The following is a 13,089-nucleotide window of genomic DNA, read 5'->3' on the forward strand; positions in this document are numbered from 1 at the left end:
TTAAAGACCCGCTTAATTCTCAGTGGTATCTCTATCCCTACTTTTGTCAGAACATGTTTTCAACTTTGCCACTGACGGCCTCACCCCCCCCCCCGCTTGATACAGTTGTTAGACTAATTTTGGCGCAGCGGACGCCCCAAACTATTTCTCCCAGATCAATTCAGGAGTATTGATGCGCATGCGTGAATAATATATCTTTATTCTCCCTGTTTGACGCATGCGCAGTCTTACACCAGACGATCTGTAGGAGCACATGAGTAAACGGGACAGCAAGTATGCCAAACGAATGCACAACATTTGCTCCAACGATTGGTATAGCATTTGAATATTATTTCTGATACTTATTTCTGATACTTATTTCTGATTACTTATTAAAAAATTGCAAAATAAAAAGCAAATTGTATTTATCCTGATTATTTTTTTGTCTGTTTCTTATTTTGCTTTAAATTGTATTCTAAGCTGCTCTGAAACATGTATCATTTTAATAAATGTTTATCAAAAATTATAGTTCTTTTTTGGATGAACAAGTTTTGTCTCATTTTTTGTCGTAGCTTATATCGACAGGTTATTTATTTTTAATGTGTAGTTCTTTCCAGGGCACGCAATTTAGGGTTTTTCATTTTTTTCGTATCTTGCATAGTTTGACCAAAAAATAGAATTTTTGGATTTTTCATTATTTTTGGTACGATCAAATTTGGAGTGCACAACTTTTTGACCAAATTGAAAAAATTGTTATTATAATCTTGTAGGGCTTTCAAAAGGCAAAGTTTTTCTTCTCTTGACTTTTTTCATATCGTGCGTTTTTTGGCTTAACATGTTCACTTTAGTTTGTTTTTTTGGATTTTGAAAATGCTCTAACTCTGATAATTTTCTTTTTATAGAAAAAAGTTATGGGCGCAAATAGTTTGAGTTTCTATGTGCTATGAACAACCGTACGTAGAATTTTTAAATCTTGAAATAATGTGGTTTCAAACATTTTTGGTACGATCAAATTTGTAATTTTCAACTTTTCGACCAAATAAAAAAAGTTGTTATCATAATCTTGTAGGGCTTTCGAAAAGCAAAGTTTTTCTTCCTCCTACTTTTTTTATATCATGCGTTGTTTGGATTAAAATGTTCATTTTAGTTGTTTTTTTATTTTGAAAATGCTCTAATTCTGATTATTTTTTTTCATAAAAAAAGTCAGAAGGATAAATTGTTTAAGTTTTGAAGTGCTATGAAAAACCGCGCATAGAATTTATACATCCGGAAAAAATGTGGTTTCAAAGTTTTTTTGTACGATCAAATTTTAAATTTTCAACTTTTCGACCAAATGGAAAAAATTGTGATTATAATCTTGTAGGGCTTTCAAAAAGCAACATTTTTCTTTTTTAGAATTTTTTTCGCATCATGCGTTATTAGGCTTAAATCGTTCATTTTAGTTTGTTTTTCGGGATTTTGAAAATTATATAACTCTAGTAATTTTTGATTTTTCAAAAAAAAAAATTATTAAGATAAATTTTCAAATTTTTTGCATTCTATGAACAACTGTATAGATAATGTTTAAATTAAAAAAAAAACTGATCTTAAAAATATTGAAAATATGCCCACTTTTTATATTTTTATCAAAAATGGCTGGCTAACGAACTTGACTTTTAGTTTTGGACACTAAACGAGTGTACCAAAGGGCAATCTAATAGATTAATTTTTTTTTAAGTTATCGTGTTCACAGACAGAAATACATACAGACATACAGACAGGCAGACACATTCGTAAAAACCTGTTTTTCGGATTCAGGTGATCTCAAAACGTGGAAATTTGACAAAAACTGGGGGTGGGGTCAAATTTTACACAAATCTAATACCTATTATGATGAGAATATAAAAATAAGCTCATTAGAAAATAAAAATCTGTGGAATAAAGATTATTTCTGAATGAACTGAAAGAGGTTGAACTTTGGTTTAGAAATTCATGGCGCACAACGCACGGAATTATATAAGCAATTAAGAGTTATTTTTTTCATTCTACTTTTCTTGTTCGCCATCCAACAAAAATTATTTTCCTTTTACATAGAGTATTTTCTGATCTGGAACAATTCATTTTTATTTTTAAAAAATGTTTACTTTAAATTATGTAAAAAACTAATTTTTAAGTTTGGATTGGATGTAATTTTTCTTCGAGTGCACAATTGCAAGTAATAATGATTTATTTGTAAATTAGTTTTAACATTATATTTTTTAATTTGACTTATTCTAAAAAATAATATTCTCTAATGAGAAAAATGTATTTGTGGATCAAAGAAATAAACGGATTCAATGCGACATAAAGCTTTATTTTTTATTTTTCGATGTATCTCTACGCCCATGCTTATTTTTTCACATTCTGTTTCTAATAAGAAGGGGCCAACCATAAACCATTTATGAAACTAATTGTAATAGCTTAGTGATTATTCAAAAATGTATTAGATTTCTTATAATCCTAGTTTTTTCTATGAAATTGAGGAGAAATTATACGAAAGTGTAACTTACTTATAAGTATTAGTTATCCAATGAGAATGTATGATTGTTTGAATACATTTATTTATTTAATGCACCGCTCACATATTTTTTATCCTCAAAAACTGCCGTTTCATAACCTATGAAAGTGTAAATAACAGTGAAAAATAACGTTGAAAAATCATTGGTAAACTGTTAAACTATTTGTTTAAAATTAGTTGTTTTGATTTTAAGATTGAATAATTTAGTTGATAATTCATATTTCTTATTTAGTAATTTTTTTTAGTGAGTTACCTTTTTTTAACTTAAAGTGTAACTATTCCATTTTTTAAAAAAAAATTTGATTTTTCAAAATTCAAAAATGATCATGTTACTTAGAAATTAAACTTTTCGATTAAAAATGTACGTGTGAAATATTGAAAAGGAGACTAGATATGAAGACCTGCTATGACACGTGCATGGGCGTCGACATAAATGACTTTTCCGGCTGAAGGTGATTGTCGCATCTGTTTACAAGACTGATAAGTTACTGCGATCGTTCATAATTCTTCTGGGGTTCAGTTTTGCTTTTTGAAAACATCTATTTAACCTTTAAAGAATGCAATTACACCTTCAAGTTGTTTTTTATTATAAATTTAAATAATGGCCACGAAGTAAGTCAATCGACTGATGAGATGAAGTTGCTATAAGTTAACTTAATACGGTGTTTGAAATCAGCCGCAAACGTTGGCTGTTATAACAGACGTCTCTATAGGCTTTCTTAGAGCTACCATCTTTTACTACAAATTTTTTAAATCACTTGCTTCCTGATGGTCGAGAAAGTTTCTTACAATGCGACACATGTTAATTAAAACCGCCTTCTGAGCTATTGTCGATATCTGAGTGACTCTTAAATATCCACTTCATGTTGATCTAACGTTTTGAGGTGCTCGCCGTAGATAGCTTTTTGTCTCCATTTCATTTCAAGTTCCCTCATGGTTTCTGTGCTTCTATTCAAGGCCTCATCTGAGGACAAATTCAAGGGCCTGTAGTTAAGATCCGCTTAACAGATGATGCTGTAACGCTGCATAGTTTTTTGACATCTACAGCGCCCCTACCCCCTATATGTCGTTGTAGAACTGCCCTTTCAATCGCGGAATTAATGTGGTGCATTCGGTACTGCGTCATTTCAAAGCGGACAATTCTGTTTAACTTTTCACGGCCGGTATCAAAGGATGTTCATTGCCCTGCTTTTGTTTGCTGAATCAAGAGAGCTAATCCTAATCAACCAGAGTCTCGCAGTGACTCATTTTCGACTTCGTTCTCTATCTCTGCGATCCTTAATTCTGTCTAGTCAATTGCACTGTTCTGTATTCATTTAATGCAAACTCCATGAGGATAGCATTGCAAATTTTTTTTGTGATACACCTAGTACCCTTGATCATAAATCCTGGAATCAGATTTGGGTGTTGGTGTGTCTGCTGAAAAAACTTTGTTAACGCGGGATGCACACTCGTCAGGCACTCGTACCAGAAGTTGTGCAACAAATGACATCTGTTTATTTTTTCCCAGATGCCCTACCAATAGTAGTTCAGACGTCATACCCAGTCCTGTCGGATCTTATATGTCGTCAAAATATTTTGAGTGATTCGTATGTAGAATGATCACCTGATTCCGAATCAGTGTGGTACGTCTTCGGCAGATTGTGCGTTCTCGAGGTATTCGCAATTAATCAATTTTTTAATTACTCCCGATTAATGATTTTCCATTAAACTTATTTAGATTTTTTTCTGCACTTTATTAGCTCATTACAGGACGAATAAAAAAACGTTGAAACATATTTGCCCCCCGATGAATATTTATTGCACAATAGCAACTAATAGGCGAAAAAATTGGAAAAAATTCTGCGGTTAATAAATAGTAATTTTTAGAATATTAAATTCCTGTCAGAGACAATATTTTTGCTCAAATATATTGTTGCTGTTTCCAGACACAAAGTTCCAGTGAAATTATGGTGAAATTGTTTAAATTTAAACAACGACGCATGAATAATCAATTACGGGGTTTCAAATACTAACAACTTTTCTACAAAAAGTTATAAATATTTGAAATTTAGCATGATAATTCTCTAAAGTACCACTAAAACAATGATGTTAAGAAAAAATTGTTTATACAATACATGCAGTGAAAACTTGGCACGAAGCTTAAACAATCTAAAATATTATTTATAATTCAGTCATAGAATTTGAATTTCCTAATTCTTATTCATTTAGTAGTTATAAACTTCCCTTTTTTTAAGAATTCGACAATGGGCTCGATAAGTGACATTGTAAACTCGGAAGCGCTCATCTGGCCGGCTGGTTCGGACCCCATAGGCGTGGAAATAGAAAATCAGAATAAAATTAAATAAGGGTGAAAATTATTTTCAGTTTTTAATATTTTACAGAAAACTTAGGGTGAACTTTCCTTTTGGAACTAGAAAACGTTTCAGAAAAAAAAATGAAATAATAAAGTAATGGGAGACTTACTTGGAAATTAGATATTTCTTCGAATCATTAAGATATTTAACTATTTTTTCTTCTACTTAGGAACGTCTCACTTTTTTTGATATTCATTTTTGTAGAAAAAATTGAAAGTGATTTAAAGAAAGTGTGTGTATCTACATATTTCTGCTGTTAGTGACGAAGTTTCGGTATATTCTTGCAGATTTCAAATGATAAATTTAGAAGCTGTTTAAGAATTATGAAAAGCTTCAAAAGGATAAAAACATTTGCCTAAGATTCTTCGGAAAATAAGAAATAATTCGAAGGTTTTTTTTTACATTTATAGAATTTACTCTGAATTGTAAGAACAATTTAAAAATATCTTTTTAAATGAATCAAATTTTGCTTGTCATGTTCAAAAAATTTTGGTAACAAAAAAATTCCTTTTAAATATTCCAAATTCTGTTTTGAAATTTGTGGAAATCTTTGAAAATATTTGCTTCAAATATTTTTTATCATAAGAAATCATTTTACATTTGCCTTGGAATGTTCCAAAAATGTTCTATTTTTTATTTTGAAGCCTTTTAGAATTCTTAAAAAGCTTCTAAAATTTGTATTTGAAATTTGCACAAATCTACATTTTGTTTTAAATGAGGCTGCAGCAAATGCTCGAAAATTTCGATACGAATAGGCGAATGTTGTCAGAACATACAACTCGTTTAAATTATTTTAAATCATTTTAAATTTTACATTAATTTTGAAACTTTCTAAAACTTAAAGTGACTCAAGTTTTTTCTATAAATTATAAGCAGGATTTTCTAAAAATTGTATGAAAAAGGTCATTAGTTAAATAATGTTAATTTTTTAATTTTTAATGTTTCTAGCTTAAACTTTCTTTAGAAAATCTAATTTTGAAAATCTGAGCGTTCATTGATTGAATGTTCAACTTAGAACAGTGAAAATGATAACGCCGATTTATATTTTTGGAACTGAATATGATTCTTTGAACTCTATAGTTCATATAAGATAAAAATTCTAAATTTTGCAGAGTATCTGCATTTCATTTTAAATTGTTTAATTGAAAAGTGTTAGTACCCAACTTCCATTTTATACGTGCAAATTTTTGAGCATTTGAGTATAATATTTAAAAATTTAAAAACAAAAAAAGGAAAGTTGATAACTATTAAATAAATAAAAATGAAGAAATTTAAATTCTATGACTGAATTTTAAATAATATTTAAGATTGTTTAAGCTTCGTGCCAAGTTCCTACTGCATATAGAACTGTAGATAAATAATTGGAATTTAGATTGTTCTACAGATTACAATTTTTTGTGTAAACAATTTTTTCATAACATCACTGTTTTAGTGGTACTTTAGAGAATTATCATGCTAAATTTCAAATATTTATAACTTTTTGTAGAAAAGTTGTTAGTATTTGAAACCCCGTAATTGATTATTCATGCGTCGTTGTTTAAATTTAAACATTTTGACCATAATTTCACAGGAACCTTGTGTCTGGGAACAGCAGCCATATATTTGAGCAAAAATATTGTCTCTAACATGAATTTAATTTACTAAAAATTACTATTTATTATCACACCGCAGATTTTTTTCCAATTTTTTCGCCTATTAGTTGCTATTGTGCAATAAATACTCATCGAAGGGCAAATATGTTTGGATGTTTTTCATTCGTCCTGTAATGAGCTAATAAAGTGCAGAAAAAAAAATCGAAATAAGTTTAATGGAAAATCATTAATCGGGCGTAATTAAAAAATTGATTAATTGCGAATATCTCGAGAATGCACAATCTGCTGAAGACGTACCACACTGATTCGGAATCAGGTGATAATTCTGCATACGAATCAATCAAAATATTTTGGCGACATAAAAGATCCGACAGGACTGGGTATGGCGCCTGGACTATAGTAAGTTATTCCTTCCAATTAACAAACTTCTGTGTCTTGCTGGTTATGTTTTTACGTTCGCGATATAACCATTTTTCATCTGTCCAAAAGTTTTGATTTTGTTGCCTTCGTGCACTACTTTTCTTCTACAGTGGAAGTCTGTTAGTAAGAACATTATGTCTCTGACGTTGGGATTCTATACTCTCATCCAATATTAATCGTGTTAATGCCTCAATGTACCGAGGGTGAATGATTTTAGTCACATGACTTATCAGCAATCTGGTTCTATTTCCTTTTTTATTTATTTAATTAAACATATTTGCACCTCACATTGCTGACATCCATATTAAACATGGTGTCCGTTGGTGTATGTCGATCCCTTGCTGGGACAAGGACAGCAGTACAGTACTGCAGTTACGTGTAAATGCGTATGTAAAATCTTTCTGTTGAGATGTTCTATCAGTGCGTCCAGAACTTTTTTAATGTTCATCGTGGCCACTGGGAGGTATTCATGGATTCTTCCGTGCCAACGCGCAAAGGTCTAGTCATCAGATTTAGACTCAGCTTTAATTGCCTAAATAGCATTTATAGCGCACGGAATTGCCCATCGAAGTCATCGTGTAGAACGTGTGGCGGCCATTGTCACATGATCCACTAAGGAAAGCGTGCTTGAACAGGCGCCCTGGCAACCATCCCTGTGAAGCGACCCCGCCTCCAGATGATAATGGCCGCAACCATGCCCCTTCTTACTGACGACGAACCGTTGTCAGAATGGCCCGAATGAAGCAAAGACAGGATTCCACATGCATGACTAGCCCTCCTACTCACGGCCATGGTCACAATTGGGAACGGAAGACATGGCAGAGAGAAGGTGCGGGCCCTAATGGATCCATGTCGGGAAGCAACTGTTGTCCACATGAACATCGCCAATCAATTAGGTGACGGCCTTGAATGGGTCAACATCGGTGTAGCTGAGGTTTTAGGATCGCCTGTAGACTCGTCCAATCTGCGCACCTGCATCCACCACTATGATATGTCCCTCAACCGCTTGCTTTGTCCTCGAAGCCTACATAATTCAACAAATCGGGATCGGCAAGTTCTCTATGACCCCGCCCGCCGGTGCAGTAGATTGCATCCAAGGACCCCGGCTGGATGATACAGGATTTGAGACTCCTTGTAGAGTGGACATCGTTTTCGGTGCCAACACTTATTATTAGAGCTCATGCAGCACTTCTGGTCACTAAAGGAGGTACTTCGGTCTCGAGAATTTTCATGACATATGCTGAGTGCAAGCGTTTTTTCACCGAGGGACATAGCCGTGACCCAAGTGGATGATACATTGTGCCACTTTCCCTTAATGCGAATAGGACCTCTCGTCTTGGGGAGAGCCTGTCCAAAGCTGAGGTAATGCTGGCAACAATGATCCAGCGCATGCGACGCGACACAAAGCTCGTCGATGCCTAAATACATGTTATGGACAATTTTATCAAACAATGCCACACGCGTCCCGCTACACCCAATAACTAGCGGATACAGCCTTAACAACGTAATGTACGCCGACCCCAAGATCCAGAACGATCTTTCTGTCGAGGTCACCCGCTGGAGAACTCGACGAATCGCCTACTGCACTAAAGTCAGAATGATGTTCTGACAGATCCGTGTCCTAACCCAGGACAACAATTTCCAGCGGATCCTGTGAAGCCCAGGCCGTAGATGCCGACGACAGGGATCCGTACCTCGACGACTTCCTCAGCGACGCCGACGACCTTGATTCGTTAAACCAGCATCGCGACGAATTAAGCACACTCCTTATAGCTGGCAACCTCGTCCTTAAGAAATGGGTATCAAACAGCCCGAACTGCTTGAGGACATTGTCTTAGAGGACAGACTTCGGCCGACTTGGCTTCAGTTTTCAACCGACGGCTCAGTAAATAAGCTGGGGATGGCCTGGTACGTGGCTCAGGAGTGCTTACGATTCCCCGCTCCGTCTGACATAGTGAGCGCAAACTCACCAAGAAAATAGCTCCTGGCCGAGGTGTCTCGAATGATTGACTGCCAGTTAGGTCGCTCCAGTAACAGTGGTCGCCAAGAGGCTGATGCAAGATCTGTAACGAGCTAATTTAGATCGGTACACGCACGTGCTCCAACCCTGAACCCGGAAGTGGATCTCATTCCAGGAGACGATGTAGGAGGCCGACAAGATTAACATCCCGCCCTGAATTTGACAGCACAAGTCACGTAGGATCGAGCTGCACAGCGACCGCAATCAGCGACCGCGGCGGAAGAAATGATACGATCCACCTACTTTACGCAAATTCTAAGTAGTCGCCCTTTAGAAGCCACCTCCCGCCTCACAGCCAGTGCTCCATTGGCTTTTCTCCAGTGCTCCAACGAGAACGTGCAAGGCGTCGCAACGCGACGCCGTCTGGCTCACTTACAGTTGGACATCCTCGTGTTCCACACACAAACCATCAGCTAAACCAACTACTATAATCTATCTTGTGCGATGGCCCATGCGACTTTAACCAAAGAGCATCCAGCCGAAAAATTTAAAAACTTGAACCAATACAGCTACCTCGCTCGGCTTATCATCAATTGTGCTTACCTCCGGAACCTACATGCCGACTTCCGTGCGACGTACTTTCACGCAATCCCACGCACCTGGATAGTCGGTGGACGAACATGGGTCAGGAAACACATCCAAAACTGCACAGTCTGCGCCTACGCCAATGCGAAGCTGATGAAACAAGCTATGGCCTCCTAAGCGGCTGCTCGGGATACTCGTTCAGTCGCCTTCTCCCGAACAAGAGTGGACCCCGCTGGCCCGTTCTATATCTTCAGAACTTCGTCGCCTGCTACGCGTAAGGAAAATCGATTGGTGTCTCTTCGAGAGCAGCCGAGCCCACCTGCGATCAGTCGACGGGCCCCGCAAGCTCACGTTCGAAAAGTGAGCCACGCTAGTCGTCAACATCAAGAGAGTCCTAAACTGTAGACCACAGACGCCACTCATCGGCGACTCAGACGTGACACTGGTCAAAGGCTGTGAATACAACAATTTTTAAACTTTCTGTGACGTAATATTTTTCAAGTTTCTAATCAAATTTAATTTACAATAAAATCGTTGATTTTTAAAAAATGTATACGTGATCAAGATGTCTTTTCTTCTATTTCTCCCGGAACAATAAAATTTTTAGTGAGGTTGATAATTTTTTTAATTTCTGCAAACGTTTACTTAAAATTTTTGTAATAAAATTTAATGTGTAACAAAACTCTTTACTTCTAAAAAATGTATGAGTAATAGAAAAAAATTTCAAAGCTATTCCAATGCTTTTTAAAGGTTATAGTATTATTTTTATTACCTTTTCGCTACAGAAGTTAAATTTTTTTAGTTTATATTCAAAGACAGCAAGTGAAAGAATAAAATTTCAAAATCTGAAAGGTGCGTTTTCTTTAAATATTGAAAGAATTTTATTTTTAGCATAATGCAACTAAATTATTTGTAAGGTTTTGATAAGATTTTGAGTTTTTCCGTTCTCAAGAGAGAAAGTATTAGATTTGTGTAAAATATGACCCCTGCAGTTTTTTTCTGCTAGACACACGAGTGTCAGCGCGCCCTGAGATCAAGACATATACTCTCTTATTTTGAAAACGCTGCGATCCCATAGAGGGATGAACAGCGCACCAAACTTTTGGGACAACAGCCGACGCAGAATTCAGTCAGACGGTTGCGTTAGTTTCGGGAGACGCGCCGCGCCGTTACATACACGCGTGGGGCGTCGTGTTTTACTTTTCAGTTTAATTAGAAATAAATTTAATTGTTAATAATCATAATTGAATTATTCTTGTTTTAAATAGACAATTATTCTTCAAATTATTAGAGATGCAAGAAAGAAAGAAATTTCTCCTTCAATCCCAATAAAATTGTAAAAAGAAAAGAAATTCTTTCTTCCAAAAATTAAAAACCAAAATTTTCTCCCTTCCAAATCAATAAAAACATTTAAAATAAAAAATTTTCTTTAAATTAAAAAAACATGGAGAATAATAATAAAAGATATCCCCTTCCAATTACAAAAAAATTAAAAACCTAAAATTTCCATCCTTCTCCTCGATAAAGAATAAAAAATTTAGCTATTCCGAAAAACGTTCAAAATCATATTATTTTCAAATGAAATGATTATTCACTTGGATTAAAATTAATAACATTTTAAATTAGAAATTTCGTATGAATGTAGAAGTCGGATCGACTACTGTAATGCACGTTTACGTTCTCTCGTTCGGGACATCAGCGTTCCCAAATATAAGAGAGGAACGTTGCACCACATTCTAAGGCGGCTGCATCACGCAAAATGGCACTGCTGTCGCGTTAAAATCGCAGTTGTGTTGCCCTACTAAACCAAACGCAACAGCTGTCCTAAGATTCTTTCCGTGTAGACTCTTCACCCTAGACACTTTCAAAGACTCTTTATAGGCGATGAAGCAACAGGGCACCACAACTGCATTGTAGAACACGATGCGACATCAAATTCGATTGGCAAAGTCTGGGGCACTGAGATTAGGGATTTAATGTAGAAGTTAAAAAACGGTAAGGCTGCTGTTTTGACCGCATGTGTAAAATTCAAATCATGAAAATGACATTAGAAATTACCAAATTCAGTTTACGCTAAAATTACAGAAGTTACAATAAAATGGATCACCAAGCGCAATACATATGAAAAATGTATGCGTGCTAAAAAATGTTTTAATCTCTTGCAGCGATATTGAAACGTTTCTCTGTTGCTTTTATTATGCTAAGATGACTAATGAAAATAATTTTTTACTAAAAAAGAAGCATTTCTAACAAAATATATAATTTTCAAGTTAAATAATAGAATGTTCAAATTAAGAAGATATATTTCGAAGCAACAAGAAAACATAATTTTTAACAAAAAGTTAAAATTTCAAAGAAAGAAATATATTCTCAATTAGTAGGATAAGTATTTAAACAGATCAATTAATTTTTGAGAAAATATTATAATTCTTAACCATAACAGATTAATTTACATACACAAATGATTAAACAATTTTAATTTCCAAGGAAAATCAATCAATTTTTGGGAAGACAGTTGAATTTTTAACCGAATACGATGATCTTGTTAAAATAGTGAAATTTGAAACCTAAAAAAGTGAAATTAAAAAAAAGTTGAATTTTTAAGCGAAGAAATAAATTTCCACACATTTTTAACCGAAAAAAATGTTTTACAAAATAGCTTAATTCTGAGACAAATAAATTGCCAACTAAACCAAAAAAGATTGAAAATTTGCATTTCTAAGCCAAAAAGAAGAGTTTTCGACAAACCAATTGAATTTGTAACCACATGCAGTGACTTTTTCGTGAAATATTTGAACTTGAAGCCAGAGAAATGAATTACAAACAAACACACGCTTAAACGTGTTTACCTAGTTCTACAAAAATTTTACTCTAAAATTTCTGATATTTTTACATGAGGTGCTACGAAAGTTTTGCAATACAGACGAACCTATTATAGTTTTTCGAAGTACATTCCACCGCAGTGAATACACTTTTTCTTACGTCGAAACTAGTCATCGAACCAACCCTGCCACTTTTCTTCTGGGAAATCTGCACACGCTTGGTTCCACGCCGTCAAAAGGTTAGTTTCGTTAGAAAATCGATGCCCTTTTAGTTGTTCATTGACTTCCGGAAACAAACAAAAGTCACGGGGAGCAAGATCTGGGCTGTAAGGAGGATGATCTAGAATAGTCAGTCCAGATTTTACCTAAAAAGCTACTGTGACCATCGCTCTGTGATGTGGTGCATTGTCGTGGTGGAATAGCCAGTTGCTGAGTCGAGATTTCGGCCTGATGTTTTTGAGTTGGTTTATGACTTGGCTACACATTTTGTCCACCTCTCAGGCAATTTATGGATACCTTTCCAAAAAAAGTCTTCGTTTTTTGAAGCAAACCAGTCATCGAGCCATTTTCCAACATTTTCGTAAAAAGTGAAGCGCTGTTCGCTGAGTGCGTGCCCCATCGATGCAAATAAGTGGTAGTCGGATGGAGCCAAGTCTGGTGAGTAAGCGGGGTGGGGTAGCGTTTGCCAGCGCAGAGCACGGTTCAAATTGGCCAATTGTTGTTGGTAGCGTTGTTTTACGAGCTGTTTTTGCGTCTGACCATCGTCTTCATCCAGCAAAGCCTGCAATTCGACGTCCTCAAACGATTTCGGTGGTTTGCCGCGGTCAGCGTCTCTCAC

At 35.2% G+C, this 13,089-nt stretch overlaps 1 protein-coding gene across 1 annotated transcript in view; it reads left to right on the forward strand.

Moving 5' to 3' along the window:
- The first annotated feature begins 10,236 nt into the window (after window positions 1-10,236).
- The window catches only part of LOC117173115, an 11,344-nt gene continuing 8,491 nt past the window's right edge, over window positions 10,237-13,089 (forward strand). The window contains exon 1 of the mRNA XM_033361507.1: window positions 10,237-10,281. The gene's annotated coding sequence lies outside the window, so the exon portion shown is untranslated. The remainder of the gene's footprint in view (window positions 10,282-13,089) is intronic.

Source organism: Belonocnema kinseyi, chromosome 5, assembly GCF_010883055.1.
Source record: "Belonocnema kinseyi isolate 2016_QV_RU_SX_M_011 chromosome 5, B_treatae_v1, whole genome shotgun sequence".
Classification (NCBI taxonomy): domain Eukaryota; kingdom Metazoa; phylum Arthropoda; class Insecta; order Hymenoptera; family Cynipidae; genus Belonocnema; species Belonocnema kinseyi.